This window comes from Python bivittatus, unplaced genomic scaffold (assembly GCF_059951505.1).
Source record: "Python bivittatus isolate LINGU-HERP-01145 unplaced genomic scaffold, Pbiv_v1 ctg000090_np1212, whole genome shotgun sequence".
Lineage (NCBI taxonomy): Eukaryota > Metazoa > Chordata > Lepidosauria > Squamata > Pythonidae > Python > Python bivittatus.
This window is the reverse complement of record NW_028277046.1, coordinates 3,412,888-3,428,901: the sequence shown is the minus strand read 5'-3', so window position 1 is coordinate 3,428,901 and position 16,014 is coordinate 3,412,888. Positions and strand designations below refer to the sequence as shown.

General features: G+C 45.7%; 1 protein-coding gene across 1 annotated transcript in view; it reads left to right on the top strand.

Annotated features, from left to right (window-relative positions):
* The window catches only part of AGRN (agrin), a 155,728-nt gene that overhangs the window by 12,634 nt on the left and 127,080 nt on the right, over nt 1-16,014 (top strand). The gene's annotated exons all lie outside the window — the stretch shown is intronic.

The window sequence follows — 16,014 nt, the reverse complement described above, 5'->3', positions numbered from 1 at the left end:
CGGTCTAACAAAGGGGAATGAAGGTATTCTCCGAGTAAGTGCTTTCTTTTCATCGGGCTTAATAAAGAGGCACAGGGCTAAATGTCAGTGTAATTTTGTTTATGTTGGGCTGGGTGGGAAGGACGAGCGTATTTCTCCTCGTTTCCTCCCAGGAAAAGAGAGGGAATTTCTACAAAAATGGCAGGAGTATTTAAAGCATGACAGAATCTTGATTTAAGCTGCAAACTTTTATCGTCCTTTAGGCAGGTACCACGAGTGAGAATTTGACTGTTTCACTGGAAAGCTGGTGCTGTGACATGACTAAAAAGTCTAATTTCCTAAGCTGATGTGTAGATGTAGATGTAGAGAGCCATCAGGGTTGGATTCTGGCAAATTGTGGGACTGATTCGGACGATATAAAATATGCACAACCTTCTGCTTCATCATGATAAATCCAGAAATCTTCACTGCACCTTGGACTAGGTTCACAGCTCACACCCCAGTCAGGGCTTGTTTTAACTATAGTCAGCACAAGCTAGACTGGCTTAATTTACACACAGTTCTGGGCCAAAGCTATGATTTTCAATCATAGTTGCTGGCATCGTTGTTAGGCTTGTCAGCTGCTCCAATAATATCTTGATATTATGACTCTCTGCGCTACGCGAACCCACCCAATCTCCTTAGACCCAAACTGGGAAACAAGGTTTGCCGAATTGGGAACGTGTCAGGGTCTTAAGCCAATTTCTGGGCTTGGTTTGAAGTTTTAAACTAAGAATGTTCAAGATCTCGGCTCGCTGCAAAACGAAGAAACTTCCAGATCCTGGCTTGTTGTGAACCAGGAAACCTTAGCTTTCTGTGACTTTCCGATCAAGGCAGGTTGGTTAGTTAAAGACTTCTGAAAATAATTGTGGCCTGCTGAATAGCAGGTGGGGTTCTTGCTACTTACTCTGGCTTATTCAGCTAAAATTTGCTCACCGAAATAAGCTCACTTTGCAAACATATAATGCTGGAAGTATTTGATCTAGGAAAAAGCACGTGGCAGTTTGGTCTGGAGCTGTTTTTCTCTGTATCTCTCCCTTCTGTCTCCCAACCCACCTACTCATGTGAAAGATCTCCTTTCCCAGTTTGACTAACTCCGTACCAGTTTCCCATCAGGGTGGGTGTTTCTGACTGCGACTGTGAAAAATGAACCCGTGCAGGGAGCCAGACTCTTTGCTGTAGAAGGAAGCGGGGATTAGAAAGAAAAGAGGAAAAACACCTTGGCATGGGGGTAGGGGGAAGGAGGTTGGCATTATTCCGAAGAGAAAGCTCTCCTCCATTCATTCATTCCAATCCAATGGACTCAGCTGCATTTTTGCTCATTTAAATCATGTGGACTTTGAACTCTGTGTGTGTGTGTGTGTGTAAAAGAAAGAGATGCATTCCTTGGGATGTGGTGTCAATCCAAAGTGGTGACTAGGGGATTATTGGAGGAGGAGGTGGGATTTCCAAAGTGCCAGGGTCGAAATAGGGCTAATCTTCCTCCTCCCCATCATTGGAGAACCTTAATCATTTGCATTCACACATTCCACTAAACCTTAATGTAGCTGGTCTGGTTTGGCTTACCTTAGCTCTGAAAACTCTTGTGGTTTCTAACACAGAATCAAGGGCTTAGTGGGGTGTGTCAACCAGGCTGCAATGGCTTGTTCCACAAATCATGCTTGAAAGAAACCACCGCTTAATGCAGGGGGTGAACCCAGCCAAATCAGAAAAGGTATGGGGGAAGAGGTTGGCCCATTCTGAATTCAGGGAAGTTTCTGTGCTGCTTCCAAGAGCTGTATGGAATTCATTACAGTGGGTCCCATCAGGTTGTTTACCCCGTGCATGGTTGTACACACACACTTCCAGACTGATGTTAATGCAGTCATCTTAAGGAGAGGAAACCAGCATTTCAACAGGAAATAACTCAGATTAGATTATAAACCACAAGGTCTAGCTGGAGTCATCATTTTACTTTGAATGTATTTTTCCCTCCTTCCCAGGACTCACATCTGGGCTCTTGTTCCTAATTAAGAAGCAAGATAAAAAGCCACTTGCTACATGGGGATAGATTTTGAAGGCCGTTTGGTCCAACCCCCTGCTCGGTTCAGAAAGAGATCTGGAGCATTTAAAACAGCCAGGAGTAGATCCAAGTACCGTGCCCCACTTATTTATTTATTTATTTGATTTGTTCCCACTGCTATCAAGGAGGCCCTTGGTGGTTTATAGCACCTCTGTAGAAATACTATAAGAACCCAATATAGATCAGATAGATCTATATAAACAAAATCCCATAAACCCCAAATACATGCAACCGATCAGTGGCATCAGTTCATCCCCCAAAGGCTCCCTGAAAAGAGCTCAGTTTATAGTGGCCTACAGGAAGCCAGTCATGGGAGATCCCACCTGCTCTTGACTTCAAGACGTTTCTCCTGATATTCAACCTGAGATGCTGGACGTGAAGCCAATGAGATCTCGTTCTCAGAGAACCAGTCCTTGTTGTTGCCTCAATGGACAGATCATGCCTGTTCTCCATCATGAAGGGTGGTTGGCCAACACGTGGATGACTGAATGAGACTGTCTAGTGCGTAGTGGCCAACCTGTGACTGGACTATACCACTTCGTGGAGCAAGCAGGCTCCGAAAAAGGGAGCAGGAAATGGCTTTACTCTTCCCCCATCGTGCTGTTTTCTAGACTGAACGTGTATATTTGATGTAAGGAGGAACGTTTCATAGGTGTGAAATCTTCACCTCTGGTTGAAGTGGAAGAGTCCAGTGGATGTGGACTTCTATGTCTGCTCCTTTGTTAGAATAAAAACTGACCAAAGAACTCTTTTGTTCTGAATTACTTATCCCATTTTCCTTCCGTGAGGGATAAAACAAAGGACATTGTATGCCCCTAGCAATGTTAATGATGAATATGGGTTGAGTATTCAGGACGAACGGATATTCATTCATTCAGCTTGATAGCCAACCCAGGTATTCAACCTGAGTCTTCAAGACTCAGCAATCCACATTCATTCTTGAGCTTGTCTGTTTTTCAAGTTTCCATTTGATCTGGTTGCTCTCTTCCTGCCTGCCCTTGATTATTTTTTTTCTCCACCCCACTTTCTTTCTTCCTTTTCCACACAGCTTCTCTTAACACTGAGAAGTTTTGTTCTTGTAAACTGGTCCGTGCAAAATTCCCTTTTCAGTGGCCTTAAAAGAGCTTGTAAGAATCTCCTGGAGGGAGGCTCTAAGCAAGGAAAATTGCTGGCAGTGGAGCTAGATCTTGGTGAAATCCGTAAATTTCCCAGGCTCCTGGCTCTTAGCAAAACACCCTCAGCTCTGGGAAGAGTTTTCCTTTTCTCTCTTAATCCTTCCTTGTGCTTTTGTGGTGGTTTTCAGGGAAGAGAAGGCCTTGTTTTCTTAAACTCTCTTTGTGTGTGTGTGTGTGCGTCTGTGTGTTGTGTCTTTCTCAAACAGGCTTCTGTTTCAGGAGGCTGAGAAAGTTGGTCAACAGCTGTGAAAATGGTATTTTACTGTAAGGAACTCCCGCTGGGCAAAATTTTGGCTTGGAAGATATCCACAGGGGCTAGAGAGCGCGATAGATCCTTGCCTCCTGCATTAGGAAATCTAGAAGTTGTCATTGTAAAGGAGGGAAGACAGTCTTTGCTGGGCTCCCTGTAGTTTTATTATTACTGTTGCAGAACCGTAAGCGTATTTAGAGATGTGACATCCAGCAATTGTACTTTAGAGTGGTATAGTCCTCTCGGAGCATCAACTGCCTTTTTTTAAAAATATTTTTTTATCCTGCCTTTCTTATTTTTTATAAATAACTCAAGGCGAACATGCTTAATGCTCCTTCCTCCTCCTATTTTCCCCACAAGGACAACCCTGCGAGGTGAGTCGTGCTGAGAGAGAGGGACTGGCCCAAAGTCACCCAGCCGGCTTTCGTGCCTAAGGCGGCACTCGAACTCACCGTCTCCTGGCTCTCTAGCCTGGTGCCTTCACCACTAGACCAAACTGGCTCTAGATGTTACTTGGACATTTTTTTTAATCCTGTAAAAACTGATGCTGGAATTTTAGAATTACAGAGCCATTTAAGACCACTTACTTACTCAATCCAGCCATCCAGATTAAAGGTGGTGGCTCTCTAACCCTCACTTCACATAAGGGGACCCCACCACCTCCCTGGGTCTTTGGCTCCAAACTTCTCATACCGTTAGAAAGTTTCTCCTAGCATGGTTATGGAATTGACCTTCTTGTAACTTAAATCCATTATTCTGTATCCAACATTCTGGAATCAAAGAAAATAGAGCGTGTCTTTCTTCTGCATAGCACCCCTTCAGAAGTTTGAAGAACACTGTCCTGTCTTCTCTGACCATCTTATCTCAAGGCTGAATATTCCCAGATTCTAAACATCCGATCAGGCAAGTTGCCCTTCTCTGAACTGGTTTCAGTTTTCTAGATCCTTCCTAAATGTCCGGAGGAACTGGATCGAATTCTTGACCTAGGATCTGAACAGTGCAGAATGAAGCAGAACAATGGTATCCCTGATTTAGAAATTATATTTCTCTTAATGCGGCCTAAAACAGCATTTGCCCCCTTTTTTAAACCATGTCACACTGCTGATCCCTAATCAGCTATTATTCCAACATCTTTTTCCATCTTTTTTTTTGAAAGGGTTTCATAGGACAGCATATGAAAATCTTGCTCTCTCCCCTCCATTCAGGTTCAGTAGAGACATATTCCCTGGTTAATGACTTAGTTGTTATTAGTGTTATTTTAGATTCTTTTCTCTTTTCCGCCCCCCCTGCTTTTCCTGTTTTGGCTGGCTGATACAGATTGTCAAGGTTATTTAGTTTAGAGGCTCGTGAACTTCTGATTTGAGAAGAAACACAGAATCAGCTTGGTCCCAGCCACTGGGCTATTATCACTCTCCAGAAAAGGAAATCTTGACAATATCCAGTCTTCCTTCTGCCCAAATCTCCCTTTTTCCTTCCTTCTGAGATGCTTTTGGCTTTCAGTGGCTTCCTGTTGGTGTAACACTCATCTTTTTGCCTGGGAATAGAAATGGCCTTTAAAGACAGCGCTCTTACAACTAGTGGTCTGTGAATACCTTGATTGGCTGTATGGGAGAAAGAATGGTGCATTTGTCTCTGGATGGACTGCCCTTGAAATTCACCCAGCTCTACTTACTATATCTTGCAAAAGATATTAAAAAGCAGGAAAAGGGCTGACCGAATGAGTAGCAGGCTAGAATCGACAACACCTAGCTTGGAGCAAAGGTGGGCGAAGAAAGCATAATAGAAGTATACAGCAATCATAAATGATAAGGAAAATAAACAGAGACAATTGTGTCTCTTTCCTCCAAGGTTAAAATCCAAGATCAGCAATTGAAGCAGAAGAATAAAAAAGACAAGGGATAAGGTGGATTGTAAGAGTCAGTTCCCAGACTCATATAAGTTCTGGAGACCATTTTATCATCAGCCACTTGCACGCTCTTCCCCTGTAAGCGAAAAGACCCATCTCCTTGCTGAAAGTTAATAAACAGATCATATATTATAATATTACAGATAAGAAATATTATAGATAATCAGAATGTCTCTGCCCTGATAGATTGATTTGGTGGAATTCTTGTAACTCTGCACCATTAATGAATCTCGTTAAAGAATACTGTGAGAATCACGCTTGGAAAGAATCACTTTCTGGATTAAGCAGTTGCTGAAGAGTTTATCACGGACGGAAATTGCTGGGATGTCCTTGAAAAACCTCAGGGTTATCCCAGAGGACAGGATGAGAGGAGAGCACTTGTGCTTAAAGTCACCTGGAGGGGGACCCAGCTCAGTGGCACCTGACTGACTAAAAAAAGAGAGGAAAAAGGAAGGATCTCCCTATCAATGTCCACTAATTTTGATGTCTGTTTTCTGCCTCCTGAGTCCCAGGCAGCAAATCTGATGTACCAACTTCTGGGAGTGTTAGTGGAAGAGGACAGTTACCCTCCTGTCCAAACTGGGTTTGTCAAATGCGTCAGGTTGAAAGTTGAACTGACACAGAAGGTCGAAGTGAGGCGGCTCTTGGCTTCGTCCAGCCTCAGGGTTCTCCTAAGGCTCCTACATTTTAAATCCCACCAGGAGTGAGAGAATAAAAGAAGTTTCACTGCTGCGGATCTTGCCATGAACGCAGAGGAGATTATCCTTGGGGGCAGCCTTGCCCTTGCCACGTTCACGGTCTCCCAGCCTTCCCACAAATCATATTAGCTGGGAGCTCTGGTAAAATTTGCACGGGAAAAGAGGTGGTGGGAAGAAGGCAGTGCTTTAAAACCCAGGCCAGAAGAGATCATCGCTGGTCCATCTCGCCAACCCAGACATGTGGGGAAGGGGGAGAGGAAATGGTAAACAGCGAGAAGCTGTGAAAAGCAAGGCGTGTCGTTGGTTAACCTCTGTGCAGAACTCTATTGTGAGGTACCAACTGGAAGTCCCTGGAGATGCAAAGCACTAGCTCAGACTTGCCTTTCATGATTCTGCCCTGAAGAGCTAAGTTCAGGGTTGGCTGTTTACCGTACTAACCGCTCTGTGTAAAAACCCACATTCTTTTGACGTGACTCCTGGAGAGACCAGCATTTGGAGTGGAGGGTCTTGGAACCCCCTTTTGCAATGAAACCTTTGGGCCCTCGTCCACACTTGATTCCCATCCCCAATGATGCCTCTTCTGATGGTTTTAAATTCTTTTTTCCTGCCTCTTGAATGGCCCAGGCGAGGAAAGAAATACGATTCAGATGCTTTATTTCCAGCCTGGTGGCTTATTTTTTTGACTCCCAGTGTTAGTTTTTGTTTTTTGAACAAAAGAAAGGTTAAAAGGTGTTCGTGCTACTCTTTCCTTCGGTAAAAATATCCCCCCTTCTTCCTGGTGTCATTGAAAATCTAACCCAAGTCTGGATCACAGACGGTATTGCATCAGTTTTCCCAACCTCAGGCACCTTCCAGCATGGGTTGGACTACACTCCCTATCATCCCCAGTCAGGGCTTTGTTCTGTTCCAGTAAAATGTTCCTGGAAGGGAGCCAGAGGGAGATGGTTAGCTGTTCTCTCTTTCCTCCAGTTTGCACCAATCCTTAAACATTAAAATGCTGTTTAGATGGTCATTTATCACGGAAGGGAAATTCTTAACCATTTCACAACACTGGATGTCTCCAGATTATAGCCAAGGCGGTGCAAAATCTAACCAGCTGATTATATCCCCATTTATCTAAGCAGCGGGTGGCCAGAAATGTCAGGAAGAGGTGTGAGGGGGTTTAATGGAGTAAGGAGGCACGTTGGATCTGAAATTCAGCTCTCTGTTCCTCCTGGGGCAGGCTGGACTAACTACTAAGCTTATCTCCTGAAGTCTGCCTTTCTTTCTCTTCTCTGCTTTTGCACAGGGCTTAATTTTACCCTGGTTTTTGGCTCCCCTTGTCCAAAAAGGCACAAATGGCCTTCGGAGGACAGGGGTAGAATGGGGGCCAGTTACTATCACTCAGCCCAGCCATTCCTTCTCCTGCGTTTTCCCTCCGTGAGGGTGTCTGGGATGTGTTGAAAACTTCTGATCTTCTCTATGGGGTGGAGGTGCCCAGATCTGTGGACAGAGTCAGGGGCATTCCTTGCATCGCTGGGGCAGATCTGGGCTTTGTCCAGGCGGTTCGGTGCTGCTGTAGAAGTAAAAACACAGATGCGTTGGCATAAATAGCATGCATCAGCACATACCCACCAGATATGGGTTTGTTTGTGTGGGGTTTTTTGCAAAATATATGTGAGATCACATCAGGCACTTTTGGATAGGTTTGAGCACTCATGGTTTGAGACCATATGCTTAGCATATACCAACATTTTACGCTATGTAATGGGAGGCCACGTTCTTTAGCACGTCTCTCTGGCGACAGAACAAAAAACTGGAGAAAGGAAATTACAATGCACTGATGCTCATATTCTGCATGGAGAACCACTGAAGCCTGTGGCATAAATATAGGGCACCATCTGGACCCACCCAACAGAATTTTACAAGCTGATCATCAATAGTAGCCTCAGATGACTCTCCGTGACTTTGCTTATCCCTCTAGGCTTAAGAGCCGTCCTACTTGGGGAAGAAGCAAGTGTTGTAAATGAATTAGACGTTGTGCGCCGAATTTTTCTGGGTTTCTTTGGCAGAAGGAACAGAAAAATAATCCCCCAATAGTGAGAGCCTCAAATTGGCATAATTGAACCCTGCATCTTTCCTTCCAACCTTGAGCAGTATTCACCCCAAACTCCTTGTAGCATCCATATTGTGGCATCCAGAAGGAGAAGACGTGTGCCTTCCTGACGATTTCAAAGAAGGTTATGCCTTCTCTGCACCTCCTTTTACTTTTTCTGTGCCTGGTATCTCTATCAGTTCTCATTACGCCCTTCCCTTTTCTGCTACAAACTTCCCTCATTTACAGGGCGAAGAAATTTGGCAGCTGTTCTTCTCCTCCCTGAAGGAATGTAAACTGCCAATCTTGAAAATACACATGCATACGCGTGCACACACATATATACACACACCCAGAAGATAAATTAATACCTTTTTTCCCCCCCAGGCAATGGACCCATTGTTATGCTTGGGGATTTTCCCACTTTCGCAAGGATGATCTTGGGAAGGACTGAGAGTTCAAATTCTTACTGACGGGGGTTGAAGAAATGAAAGCAGGAGATGGGAGGGTCCTGTGGGATTTTCCAAGCAGGTTAAGAAATTATGGATAACTTGAATTTGGACCTCGCCACTTTGCTTCCCGCTTGCTGTCACCTTGGTGCTATTCGAAACGAATTCTAGGGATATTGCAACTGCTGTGCTATCCGAGATTTTGAGGGTCGAATGTCAGATGGGCACATCTTTGCCTGTAGAAAGCAAGCATGTCAGTGATAGCCTAAAATCTGCTCTCTCCCTCTCTCTCTCTCTCTGGATATTAGTAAAATCGGGGTCTGGCACATAACCTTTGGAACTGAGCGGAAATTTGAAACCCAAACTTCCTGGAGCTTCTGCTTGACTTGTTCTGAATTTCACTCTCTACCTTCCATGTCTTGGACCTTCCAAGAAGTCAAGTGTCTTTGACTGACTCAATCCAAACATTTGCTCCTCGAGGAGCAATCCAAATCCAAATCTTTGCTCCTCGAGGAGCAAGGAAGCAGGCAGTTTGAACTTTGATTCCCATCAGCCCAGGGCGAGTGGCAAAGATTTGTGGGAGTCATCGTCCATAACCTCTGGAAAGCACCTGATTGCCTCTTCCTGCTGTTCACTAACAAAGGTACGGATTTGTTCTTTGTTTCGTTCTCTCTTGCTTTGCCTGTTGAAAATTTCCTCTCCCAAGCTGTTTTTAACCTGTTTTGGCATGTGCCCAGGTCAGGTGGATTAGAAAACCTGCCACTTTGGAATGCCAATTATGTGCCTCTTCAAAATTCAGATGGCAACAGAGACTTTTTTTTTGCTCAAGAAATGGGTGGCGCTCTCAGAGAATGCAATGCAATGAATCGAGCTGTCCATATGCTTCCCTTCCCTTCTCCGGTCGTGCGTCTAGATGCAGAAATTAGTGGTTACTTTTACTCTGTACATAATCCTCTCCTTTGATCACTTTGGGCAGGCTTTTGGCCATTCAGTTGTACCTGATCTTGTGTCTTTTGGGGCTTGCTGTGTGGGCACCTTATTGATACTGATTTGCAGAAAGTTTGAGGTAGGAGAGGGGCCCGTCAAATGAAATCAAACCAGATCTTTATGACGGTCATAGACCAGCGTAGGAGTGGCCAATCAGCTCTAGCCTCCTCACATTCAAAACTCACGTGGCCCAGAAATTATGCTGCCGCAAGATGTGACGTTTGGCCGGCTTCAAAAAAAAGAGTTGGAGCAATTCATGGAAGTCCTGGGGATCCATGGCTATTAGCCTTGATGCCAGTGGGACTTCCTCTGAAGGCCATCTGATGGGAGACGAGCGGGCTTCCTTATGCAGTTGGTGGGCTGCTGGGGAGCAGAATGCTAGGTTAGGTGGACCAGGGGTCCGATCCAGCAGGGCACTGCTTGATGTTCTTATGCGCGCACATCTAAAGATTTAACACACAACTCTGTTTTCATTTGCAACAGTCCCTTGATGGCATCAGAATCTTGCACCTTTACCAGCTCTTGGTTCAATGGCCCTGAAAACAAGAGCATCTTAGATGATAGCAACAGTCTGTTACTTCTGTGATTCCTGACCACGGATGCAATATAATGAACAGTTTTAAGTAGGAGCCTACTTCTCCGACCGGTACGCAAATGTTTGGATTTGGGCCTTTGGTTGACTGCAATCTTCCCGCTATAAAACAAATCCCAAATATACAAAATAAACAAAGGCCTAAGTCATCCCTGGGCCCATGCTGCTTCCTGCTGTATAGCTCGATGGAAGGTGGGAGAGAAGGCTTGTTTTAATTTTTTGTTAATGCATAATCTGTTTGTGGAAAGAGAAACTTCCTATTTCACTGACACCCAGATTGGGTTACACCCGGACAGAATGACATTGTTCTACACAGGAAGCCAAAAGAAGGAAGCTTTTAAAATCCTGCTAGGCATAATCTCACCCATTACTCGCTTCCACTAAATCTGTCCCTCTTTCTGACATTTGGTTTTGCACCCCTTTGTCCCCAACTCACGGCATCCAAAAGACAGAGATCTCTGAGAGGGATCTCAGATAATACGTCTGAGAGGGTAATTGGCGTCTGCTGATTGACGCTACTGGGAGTTTGGGTTACTGATTTTAAAGAGGATCAGCAGGTCAATGTAAGAGGTGATCCAGGATATTATACCTTGAATTCACAAGCTAAGACACTTTAGGCTTCGGTTGGGGATATAAACCATTGTGACTGGGTAACTCAGGGTCTGTGTGAAAACTATCCGATTTATTTTTTCTTTTGGAAGAAAAATATCACCATCCAAATCTTGGCTCAGCGCAAGGTTAATTTATAGTTAATTTTACAAAATAGGAAAAAGGTTAATTTTGCATAAGCCACGGTGCAATGAAGAATACGAGAGCTATATCCAGAGGCTCCTAATCTCTTCACATGGACTCAGAAGTCCCCTGAGCCTGAAATCTTGAAAAACTGCTGCTGGGTGGATAAAAGAGAGTTAAGATTCTTTTTATCCGCCAAGCATTTTAAAAAAAAACACGTCCTGATGTATGTAAATTTGGAACGAAATGCACATGCTTACATTCCCTTAGAATGCAACTTTTATCACAAGCAAAAGGAGAAAGGAATAGCAATAGAGATTACAGAACTGTTGGAGCACTGCCTTTGCGATGGGTTGCAACGAAAGGCATCCATTGCTAGCATTTTGGGCGCGCACGTTATCTAGCAGTAAATATGCCGGGCCGCCCACATAGTTCCCATACCCTCCCGAGGTTTTACAGATGAAAAAATACAGGCTGTCTTGTGTGCTCGAAACCCCCCTCTCCTCATTCCTAGGATCACTTCTCAAGCTGTCCCTTCCCCACTGTGTCACATTGCTCAAAGCTTTTTCCTGTTTGCTGAATGTTGCATTCATTTATTTTTCAGCTGCCTGTCCTGCAAAGATTGAGGAGTAAAAAGGGCATTTGTTCTCTGGGTTAAACACATTCTAGAAAAAAGGAAAACCCCAAAATTGTTCTCAAACCGATGGGATGGAGACGCCAAAAGAGTTTGCATCATTCCCAGTGTTGTATGATAGGTTATTATTCATCCCTCTTCATTGTCTTTTGGGCCCATTACCACTTCAGATTCTGGTGCTGTGAATGCTTACAGGACACCAAAGGCCATAATGGGAAATGAAGACACAGAATGCCAGAAAAATTGAAATTCTAGAGGCCCAGGCATGGGGGTTGGGGGAGTAGCAATGATGAAACTTCAGTTTCTGGGGGTGCTTCTGGGCCCAGCAGAAAAGAGCGATGCTGATTTTAAAAAGAAGATCCCCACAGCAAATTTTGATCCATCTTGACCAAAAAAAGGCATCTTAATAAATCTGCCTAGGTCAGCTTTGAGAAATGGAAGGAGGAGACGCTAGAAATGGGGAGGGGGAGAAGAAGAAGGCGTGATCTTCTTTACATCTTTTTTTCCCTGGCCTAGTCGCCTGAAAAGAATGATTTACTCACCCCAGGTGACTAGATGGGTGATGACTGGTGCCCCTTGGCATTGGCAAGGCTCATCAATAGGGGTGGGGAACGACAGTAGGGGGAAACCGGTTACGTGCAAGGCTACAAGGCGGTTAAGTAGAAAGCTTACATTCGTGCAGGAAAGAGATTTGGGGGCGGGATTCAGGTAGACCGTTCGAGGGCAGAGAGGGAAGAAATCAGATCAGAGTCATTGGAATTCCACCCCGTCTCATCCCAAAGGCCATTCTTCTTTTTTTGGCCGCGAGGCAACTTCACTTGCTTGGGTGTGAGGATGGAGGCGAGCAAAAGGCTCCATGAGACGGAGAGCGATGATGTAAGAACTCTCTCTCCCTCTTCGTGCCCAGGCTAAAAAAGGCAGGGGATTTTATTTCATTTGAGGGGCCGGTGTCCTGACTTCCTGGCTTGGCTTCTGCAACTTGCCCCTTTGGCAACTAACACCCTGGGAAATGCAGGCACCCGCCCGCCTTTAAAAGGCCGGAGAAGCTTTTGAAGGGAGAGCGCTGTTCCACCCCACTGGCTTTTGGAACTGGTGAGATGAGAGACTCCGCAACTGGGAGGACGATAGCTGCAGGCGAGCGTCTCCTCGAAGACCGCTCGTCTGCAGCTGGCTCGCTTGCCAAAGGCTCCTGCTCACCCGTGCAAATCATTCGTGCCCTGGAGGGCATCCCAGAATCCTTTGCAATCCCAGTGCCAGGGCAAGGATTCCCTGGGAGCGTGGAGGAATCAGCATCTCGAGGCATTCCTTTGCTCGAGATAGGCAGTGATTCTCAAGCCCTGCCGAGCCACGGGTGTGCTCTGAGAAGCAAGTTATGGGTGGGTTGGTTGGAATGCAAGGCCACCTGACTCCGTAACAGCCTTCGTGGCTTGCACATAAAAAATAAAACACGATATATCAAGAAATCAGCGGCAGAGGCTGCCCGCTGCGCCTCTGCATGAGTTCCTGCTCTGCTTTGTTCCTGCTCTGCATAAGTTCCTGCTCTGCTACTCTGCTTTTCCTGCTTCCTGTTCCTGCTCAAAGTGCCCAGCCGCCGAGGCAGCGACTGGCTGTATTTCTGGGCGAGTCACTGTCCGTGCCTGATCTTGTCCAGACTGCGTAAAAATCCAGAATAGCAAGCTTGCACATAAACCAGAGGAAGGTGGGTGGGTTGACTCCTTCCCAGGATAATCCTCCTCCATTTGGAATAAATGAACAGAAAGTTGCTTTTTGCCGGGCTGGGCCATCTGCCGACTGGCTACGACTCTCTGGGGTAATGCTACAATTATGTATCGCAACAGTGGAAAAGAGACCACCCAGAGTTGTAGCTCATGCAGAGACACAACGGGCCCCCTCGTTATGGGATGAGTTAGTGAATTTGGATCCCTTTCCTTTTAGACACGTGTGATTTACACTGGCAGGGGGCAGGCCTGTGGTATATACCCTGAAAACCCCTGCCTTCGAACGGCCTTGTTGCAAAAGCAAGCCAGTTTACAGGTCAGGGCAGGCCCAAGGAGACTGGGAGGAAGATGCAAATTTGAAAACGGGCTGTGTCCTCGTACATCTGGTTTCTCCAGCCTTGGAGGAGGGGAAACAGCGGCGGCAGGTAAATCAGAAATGACTGCCCGAAGCAATAGGAAGGGAAGGATAAACAGCCTCGTGCTCTCTTTTTCATTGCTCGTTGTGGCACGCACCGCCCTTGCTCAGAGCTGCAGGCCTGGATTGGGATCAGCGAGTGCGCCGGCATCCGGTGTGGAGTGCCACCCTTTCTCTGGGGCAGGGGAAGAACCATATAGAAAGAGGTTGGAGCTGAAGTTGCTTTTTTATGCCCAGCACATCGCTCGACGGTGACTTTTATGAGCCTGAATCCCTCCAGCAATGTGTATATAGATATATATATATACTTGGCTTCCAGTAAAGGGTGCCAGGAGGGTCCTTATTCAGTGGCGGGGGGGGGGGGACCACGGCTTTCTTGGACGTCCCATCCCCGCTGCTCTCCCTCCCTCAATCCACAGAGGAAATCAAAATCCTCAGAGCATCCCTCCGTCCTACCACCGATAACGATTCTCTGGTTTCATTTTGGCCTGATCGACAGCGTCTCTTTTGGATGAGTCCTGGAAACAGAAAAGATGAATGTGCGCCAATCAACGGAAAACGGTTCCTATTTGCAGTAGGCGAATGTCTGTCTGCCATCCCTGCAGAGTAGGCGATCAAGCAAGCCGCTCAAAAATGGCACCCAAGTCCTGTTGGATAGGGTGGCCTTACATTTCCGCCTGGAGAGAGTTGGGTTTCCGGGTTCTAGTAAATGTTGCCTTGTTGGGGGCCATTCGCTGCCTCTCGGTGGTGGAGAGAAAAAAACCCCCAAAGCTGAAGAACATAGATGGTCTTTTCAAGGAAAAAACCTCCAAATTGGAAAAGATCAAGAAAAGGGCCATTAAAATTATGAAGGGGAGGACAGGAGCAGTTTGTCGATGAGGAGAAGCCAATGCAGATGGGTCTGAATTATTCGGAATAGACTTCTGGCAGAAGAGAAGCTTGGCAGGGGTTTGTAGAATTATGCATGGTTTGGGAAAAAAGGAGGGGAAAAAAATACTGCCTTTCCCATAATACTTGAATGGGGAGCTGTCCATGAAATTAATCAGAGGAGGAACTGGACTCATTAATTTGCATCTCCAAGGACTGCCTATGAAACTTTTTATTGGTGTTCCCTGTTGGTTTATTTCCATCTTGTTCTAGAGACCCAAGCTGTAGCTCTAACTGCTAGAAAATTGGGGTGGGGCCCTTAACTATGCCCCCATGGCAAGCAGAATCCTTGGGATGTCTCCCCATGTTGCAAAGGGTTGGACTGACAAATTCAGTGACGAAAGCAGCTACTCTGAGAATTTGCAACCTCCAAAGAGTGAGGGAAGGAACAGCACAACGGGACATTTTGCTGGAATGTAGGCAAAATGACGTCTGATCTGTGGGGGGAAAAAAAGGGGGGGGCTTTTATGAACAAGGATGTGTCGGCAGATGTTTTCGCCAAACGGAAGCGGCTTGGGTCCTCTCTTGTGATCCCAGCGTTATCCCAGCCAGCATCGCTCCATTAAAAGTTTTTTCTCCGGGACTGTCCTCTGCAAGTGGTATTTCCTCCACGATAAGAACAATTTCCTCTTTAGTTTTACTATGGCCCTGTGTTGCTGCCATGGATAAGGGTAGTGGATGACGTGGAGATGGGACAACTCCACTCCACCACACAAAATCTGTCTGGTTTTCACCAGATGGTTCTTCCAGAAGGTGCATGGACTGTTACTGAAGGTGGTTCCATTACGTATTTTGAACAACAGCATCTCCTTCATTGGAGCTTTTGATAGACACTGGGAGGAGCAAGATTCTGAATCAGGAGTTGACTGGTTGACCTTCGAGATCTCTTCCAGATCTGATGTTCCACACTGTCCATGACTTTGTCCCAGGAGTGACCATCGCTACACCAGGAAGTCCAAAGAAGATGGATACTGCTAGGAGAGAATTACAGAATGACTTTAACGAATGGTAGGGGCGAGGAGATCTCATCAGTCCAGACTTCTACCTTGGAGCTCTGTGGGGTGAAGATTCATTATTCCCCATTCACAGGACATCAAATTCAGTGAGGAATAACAAAACGAACGAAACAAATTCAGCTCAGAGAAGAAAAGATGGAGCGGCGAAGACGTTCCTTTCACCTATCTCAAGAAGGAACGTGCTGTTTTTCTGTTGGAAACCCACGGATGGAAATAGCAGGGAAGGAGATTTTTACTAAATTTTAGAGGATATTTCCATACAGTAAGAGTTGTTCAACAGACGCTTTTAGAAGTTGGCGGGCTCTTTTGTGGTGGAAATATCTAGGCACAGGTTGGAGGATTGATTGCAAGCATGATAGCT